The sequence below is a fragment of the Papio anubis genome, chromosome 4, assembly GCF_008728515.1.
Source record: "Papio anubis isolate 15944 chromosome 4, Panubis1.0, whole genome shotgun sequence".
Classification (NCBI taxonomy): domain Eukaryota; kingdom Metazoa; phylum Chordata; class Mammalia; order Primates; family Cercopithecidae; genus Papio; species Papio anubis.
Genome location: NC_044979.1, coordinates 179211851 through 179219346, shown reverse-complemented (window position 1 = coordinate 179219346; position 7496 = coordinate 179211851). Strand labels below are relative to the sequence as shown.

Below are 7496 nucleotides of genomic sequence, written 5' to 3'. Positions count from 1 at the left end.
GTAGATTAGTTCATTAACCAAAACCAGGCCACAAGGTAGAGATAATGATTGACACCCCATTTTACCTTTAAGGAAACCGAGGCATAACAAACCTCCCTACCTTATCCACCAGCACGCGGGGCAGCAGAGGCAGGCAGCCCAGCTCTAGGCCCTGATGCAGCCACAGCACAGCAGCTTCTCCTGACCCGATAATGGGGTTCGTTATTAAGAAAGAGACTCGTGGTGAGCCAAGATCATGCCATTGTACTCCTGTGTGGGCAACAGAGTGAAACTGATCTCAAAAGAAAAAAAAAGAGAGAGAGACTCAGATCCTCAGCCTTCTCAGTGAAAAACTGGGGGCAAAGGGAGATTCTGACCTTGAGAAGTATTTGTCCAGAGAGGAGATTTTTGCAAGGAATCAAAAGAGGAAAAGTAGTTTTTTTATTTGTTTGTTTGAGACAGAGACTTGCTCTGTTGCCCAGGTTGGAGTGCAATGGCACGATCTTGGCTCACTGCACATCCTGGGTTCCAGTGATTCTCCTGCCTCATTCAGACTCCCGAGTAGCTGGGATTACAGGTGCACGCCACCACCCCTGGCTAATCTTTGTATTTTCAGTAGTGATGGGGTTTCACCATGTTGGCCAGGCTGGTCTCAAACTCCTGACCTCAAGTGATCTACCCACCTCGACCTCCCAGAGTGCTGAGATTACAGGTGTGAGCCACCGTGCCCAGCCTTTTGGCATTTGTTGTCCACGGTGCGTATGAGCCAGGCCCTGGGAAAGGGGTTCCCTCTTCATTATTCGCTTTAATTCTCAGCCTGAACTTGCCGACATCTGGCCTCACAGATAAGCAAACTGAGCCACAGAGGTGATCCCAGGGCCAAATGGCAGATTGACGCCCACCTCTACACCCAGAAGGAGGCTTTCCAGTTCTGAGGGGGCCTCATTGGACAACTTTCCCACCCAGCCCTGCCCAAGGCCCAGGGGGCCCAGTCTGGCTCAAGGCAGGTCAGGGGAGAGGACAGGCAGTGGCTGGCAGCAAGGAGGGCCCTGGGGCAGCTGGGGTTGGGCACTGAGTCACGCGACTGCCAGGGGAGCTGAGAGCCAAGGCTCGGCGCCAGCCTGTGACCTTAAAGGAGGACGTTACCCATTTGGTCTTAGTTTCTTTTTTTGTAAAGTGAGGAGGTTCCCACCCAGACTTCCCTGATCTCCAAGAGGATGCCGGGAGAGCCAGGGGCCCTCAGGAATTCTTAAAAGCCCAAAGACAACTCTATGTTTGTCTCAGATGTAAAAGTTTACCAAAACGAAAGATAATAACTTTGTGTAAATACACGAACTCCAGCGTGTGGATGCTAATCTCTGCTGGATGGACGTTAACTATTTTTGGCTATATGTAATACGAAAACACTGCAAACAAAGGCATTTTTTTCCCCAGGAGACACATTATTTTTTAAACATAGACTTCTACAGAGGCAAAAATTATAAACAAGATATTTCACAGCAAAGAGATTGGAAACCCTGGGTGCACTAAGACCTCGCCCCTGGAAATGATTCTTGAGAAACGGTTCAGTCTGGAGGCGCTGAGTCAGATGACATAGTTGCCGTCTGTCAGAGGCATTTGAACCAGAGCAACTCCATCTTGAACAGGGGCTGAGTAAAAGGCTGAGACCTACTGGGCTGCATTCCCAGACAGGTAAGGCATTCTAAGTCACAGGATGAAATAGGAGGTCGGCACAAATACAGGTCATAAAGAACTTGCTGATAAAACAGGTTGCAGTAAAGAAGCTGGATAAAACCCACCAAAACCAAGATGGAAACAAGAGTGACCTCTGACCGTCCTCATTGCTACACTCCCACCAGCGCCATGACAGTTTACAAATGCCAGGGCAACATCAGGAAGTTACCCTATTGGTCTAAAAAAGGGAGGCATGAATAATCCACCCCTTGTTTAGCATATCAAGAAATAATCACAAAAATGAGCAACCAGCAGTCCTGGGGCTGCTCTGTCTATGGAGTAGCCATTCTTAATTCCTTTATTTTCCTAATAAACTTGCTTTCACTTTACGGACTTGCCCTGAATTATTTCTTGTGCAAGCTCCAAGAACCCCCTCTTGGCGTCTGGATCTGGACCCATTTCCTGTAACACATCCATCCCCCATCCCAGGGGTCAGCAGAGAGTAGAGGGCGACTGCCAGAGGAGCCTGGCCTCATCAGCCTGGAGGTCAAAGTCAAGGTCACAAGAGCAGGCCAGCGCCAGCCAGTGGGGAAGTGTCTGCACAGAGTAGCAGCCCTGGGTGTGAGTCCAGATCTTATCTCTCCTGCAAAGTGGGGCAACAGTAACTGCACTGTGCAGTGGCTGCATGGTGGAGATTGTGGACCTGCAAAGCCCAGTGCGGGGCCTGGGCAGGTGAGAGCTGCGAGCTGTGGTCCACGCTTCGCACCCTCTCAGCAAGTGTCAGAGTCTGAGGAGCTCCAAGGTCCTGGCTGAGGAAGGAGCAGAGACAGAGAGAGACCAAGCGGAGGCTGTTGGGATGCAAGCCGAGGCTGCCCTCTTCAGGCACCCCAGCCAGTCCAAGCAGGCAGGGTACGCGGCCCCATGCTCCTGGCCACCAGCCTTTGCTTGGGGCCTGGGTCTGAGGCTCGCCTGCCAGTCCCACTCCCCTCTGGTGTCTTTCACAGGAGTTACGACGCCCCGCATGCCCCGTGCACCCAAACCCCACTGAGTGTCCACCGCCCGGAGGCCTACGTGACACAGGGGACTGCAAAGGAGACCTCAGCCTCCCCCTTGCTTAGAAATGCGGCTTTGACCAGAGCACCTCCTGGGACCCACACCCTACTCTGCAGGCCTGTTTCCGAACTGAAGACCACCGGCCCCTTAAATTCACAAAAGCCTCCTCATGAAGGCAGGAACCACTGCCCTGAGCAGGCCCCTGACACAGGGAAGGGGACAGACCCACTTCAACTCCCCAGTGATGCGTTTCCCCCTTAGAAACCACGGGGTAATGTCATCTCTCAAAGGAAGGCCTCCTTTCCTCCCAGACGCCTACACCCCAGGACACAGGCCATGCGCACACGAGCAAGCAAAAACTTCAGTGTCTCTCTTTTTTTTTTTTTTTTTTTTTTTTGAGACGGAGTCCCGCTGTGTCGCCCAGGCTGGAGTGCAGTGGCCGGATCTCAGCTCACTGCAAGCTCCGCCTCTCGGGTTTACGCCATTCTCCTGCCTCAGCCTCCCGAGTAGCTGGGACTACAGGCGCCCGCCACCTCGCCCGGCTAGTTTTTTTGTATTTTTTAGTAGAGACGGGGTTTCACCGTGTTAGCCAGGATGGTCTCGATCTCCTGACCTCGTGATCCGCCCGTCTCGGCCTCCCAAAGTGCTAGGATTACAGGCTTGAGCCACCGCGCCCGGCAGTGTCTCTCTTTTACACAAACATTTTTTCAAATTGCACTCTGGGGAAAACAAAACAAAACAAAAAAAACCATACATACAATTTCTAAAAATTCACAGCCAGGTGCGGTGGCTCACACCTGTAATCCCAGCACTTTGGGAGGCCGAGACGGGCAGATCACGAGGTCGGGAGATAGAGACCATCCTGACTAACATGGTGAAACCCCATGTCTACTAAAAATACAAAAAATTAGCCGGCTGTGGCGGCAGGTGCCTGTAGTCCCAGCTACTCAGGAGGCTGAGGCAGAAGCATGGCGTGAACCCGGGAGGCGGAGCTTGCAGGAGCTGAGATCATGCGACTGCACTCCAGCCTGGGCGACAGAGCGAGATGCGAATCAAAAAAAAAAAAAAAAAATTCACCTGTTCAAATTTTGAGTTTATTTGTTTTGAGACAGGATCTTACTCTATCACTCACCCTAGAGTGCAGTGGTGTGATCACTGCACTCTGCAGTGCTGCTCACTGTAGCCTCAACCTCCTGGGCTCAAGTGATCCTCCTGCCTCATCCTCCCCAGTAGCTGAGACTACAGTTGTGAGCTACCATGCTCAGCTAAATTGTCTTTTTTTCGGTAGAGACAGGGTCTCACTATATTGCTAGGCTGCTCTTGAACTCCTGGGCTCAAGTGATCCTCCCACTTTAGCTTCCCAACAGATTTGGGGTTTTTTGTTGTTGTTTTTTGTTTTTGTTGTTTTGTTGTTGTTGTTGTTGTTTAAAACAGAGTTTTGCTCTTGTCTCCCAGGCTGGAGTGCAATGGCACAATGTCAGCTCGCTACAACCTCTGCCTCCCAGATTCAAGCGATTCTCCTGCCTCAGCCTCCTGAGTAGCTAGGATTACAGGAGTGTGTCCTCACTCCTAGCTAATATTGTGTTTTTAGTAGAGATGAGGTTTCACCAAGTTGGCCAGGCTGGTTTCGAACTCCTGACCTCAGGTGATCTGCCCACCTCGACCTCCCAAAGTACTGGGATTATAGGCATGGGCCACCAAGCCTGACAGATTTGTTTCCTTCCTTCCTTCCTTCCTTCTTTCTTTCTTCCTTTCTTCCTTTCTCTTTGAGACAGAGTTTTGCTCTTGTCACCCACGCTGCAGTGCAGTGGCAGGATCTCGGCTCACTGCAATCTCCACCTCCCGGGTTCAAGCGATTCTCCTGCCTGAGCCTCCCAAGTAGCTGGGATTACAGGTGCCCACCATCATGCCTGGCTAATTTTTGTATTTTTAGTAAAGATGGGGTCTCACCATGTTGGCCAGGCTGGTCCCGAACTCCTGACCTCAGGTGATCCACCCGCCTCAGCCTCCCACAGTGCTGGGATGACAGGTGTGAGCCACCGTGCCCCGCGATTTGGTATTTTAAAGGCGTGCAGGAGAACCCAACAGCTCACAGGTCCAATTTACCACCTAATTCCTGAGAAACAGGGAAAGGAGCAGCTCAAGTACTGATGCTGGTGGGGCCAAGGAAGTCTTCCAGAAAAAAGCCCAGCGAATTAGCATGAAGCGAAGTTTTCTCGGAAGGCTATTCAGTGCTTTAGGCAGGGCGATTTAGGCGTAGACGTAGATCGTGATTATGAAATATTTCACTGAGCTATCACTGCAGGGAGAGGTCCCACAAAGCTGAGCAGTCAAGACGTGCGACTTCACCGAGGACCAGCGCAGAGTTCAAGGCTGCCTTCGGCTGTTTGACTGAACAGGTGATGGCGAGGTCCTTCCAGCCCCTGTGGGGACGTGACGAGGGCCCTGACCTGACGAGGGCCAGAACCCCACCAACGCCGAGGCGCTCGAGGTCCTGGGGAACCCCGAGAGTATGAGGTGAATGTGAAGGTGCTGGACTTTGAGCACTTCCTGCCCATGCTGCGGACGGTGGCCAGGAACAAGGACCAGGGCACCTACGAGGATTATGTGGAAAGACTTCAGGTATTTGACGAGGAAGGAAATGGCACTGTCATGGGTGCGGAAATCTGGCACATTCTTGTCTCACTGGGTGAGAAGATGACAGAAGAAGGAGGAGAGATGCTGGTGGCAGGGCATGAGGACAGCAGTGGTTGCCTCGACTCTGAAGTGCTCGTCTGCAGGGTGCTGAATGGCTGAGGGTCTTCCCAGCCTCCCAGAGCCCGGGCCTTTCCCTGGGTGACATTACACATCTAGCCTGAGGCTCCCTCGGGTCTCTGGTGGTAGCACCTTTCCCATCTTGTCTCTCTTGGATGATGTTTGCCATCAGCATTCACCAAATAAACTTCCTCTCTGTGTACCCCCCACCCAAACAAATTTCAAGGCTGGGCACAGTGACTCACGCCTGTAATCCTAGCTGAGGTGGGCAGATCATTTGAGGTCAGGAATTCAAGACCAGCCTGGCTAACATGGTGAAACCCCATCTCTACAAAAATACAAAACTTCGCTGGGCTTGGTGGCGGGTGCTTGAAATCCCAGCTGCTCAGGAGGCTGAAGTGGGAGAATCGCTTGAATCCAGGAGGTGGAGGTTGCAACGAGATGAGATGAGATCACGCCACTGCCCTCCAGCCTGGGTGACAGAAAGAGACGCTGTCTTAAAAAAAAATTCAGAACTGGGAGTAACAGAAGAGTTATTTCTGGGAGAAAAGAGAGCGTTAGATAAGGGCACTCAGACCACACCCCTCCTGCCTGGGGCCACCGCGGACCAAGGCACCACAGAGACTGCTAAATACAAGCCGAGCTTCACTTCTTGGAAACACTGGAGGAGGAACTTCAGGGCCTTTCCCTCAGTTTCAGTTCTTATCTGGTTAATTTCCTAACGTCCCTGGTCCTGTCATTACACTAAAAAACAAGCCCATCCTGAACCCTGTCTTGTAAAATTAGTGTGGTTTTGTTCCTCTTTTTCGCCAGGGCTGGAAGGGCTCAGTCCCTGGTGCCTCCTGAGCGCGGTGCAGTGAGGGGCAGGAGGCATGGGTTCTCTGCCACCACAGGCACCCCTGCCTTTGGACATGGCCTTGTTGGGAGGGGTGGCCATGCTGGAGGAGTCTGTGTGCCTGCCGTCGCTGTGGGGCTTCTGCTGGGGGCAGATTGTCTTGTCCGGACCCTCTGGGGGTTCTGCTGGGGGCAGATCGTCTTGTTCAGAGCCTCTGCTTCCTGCATGGTCAAAAGTGGTGGTGGGCGCTGCCCAGCTGGCCTCCCAGGTCTCCGCGAGGATCAGGTGAATTTGCACTGGGGCTGTCCAGCTGGTCTCCCAGGTCTCTGCGTGGATCCGGTGAATCTGGGGAAAGCCACCGACGGGTTTCTCTGAAATTCTGTCCCTGAGTCTCTCCTCTACAAATCCACCTCCTTGGAGGCCTTTCCCCAACAGGGCTGTACCTGGCAACCCCACCTGGGCCCTGATACAGGAGTCCTGCCCTGCCTTGGCCCTGCTGTGCGCCCGTCTCCTGGAAGGCTCCACAATGGAGGTGCTGTCTGCAAGGACAGACATGGAGCAAACTCCTGACAGCAGGGAGACTGCAGTCCCTTGCTTGTGTGGTGGCCTCTGGCAGTAGGAGCCACAAAGACAAGCATGTTCTCAGCCTTGCTGATGTGCTGGATTTGCCTCCTGGGCTGCTGCGCACAGAACACAGGGTGCAGGGCCTCAGCCACAGACACGGATCCTCTCACATCCTGGGGGCTGGATGCCCAAGATCAAGGCTTCGGCAGGGCTGGTTCCTCTGAGGCCTCTCCTTGGCATGTAGACGCCATCTCCTCTCTGTATCCCCACAGGGCCGTCCCTCTGTGCGTGTGTGTGTGTCCTCATCTGCTCTTCTTACAAGGACACCGGTCCAATCAGGGCCCACCCTAGTGACCTCGTTTTACTCTAATCACTTCTGTTTGGACCTCATCTCCAACGCAGTCCCCTTCTGCAGTGCTGGGGGTTGGGGCTTCGACACGTGAATCCGGGGTAGGCAAACCCACCCGAACGCTCAGCGTTCTCTTTTCCTCTCTCTCTTTCTGCAATACACGAGTGACTTATGTAACGCTGAAAGTCACTCTACAGTAATATACGCCTTACAGATGCAAAGCTGCCAGGCTGCCAGGAGGAAGTGCCGCATCGGGAGCCGCCTGGCCTGCATGGAGAGACGGAGGTG

General features: G+C 53.0%; 1 pseudogene; it reads left to right on the top strand.

Moving 5' to 3' along the window:
• The first annotated feature begins 2338 nt into the window (after positions 1-2338).
• On the top strand, positions 2339-5776 carry LOC116274651 (annotated as a pseudogene).
• The last annotated feature ends 1720 nt before the right edge of the window (positions 5777-7496 follow it).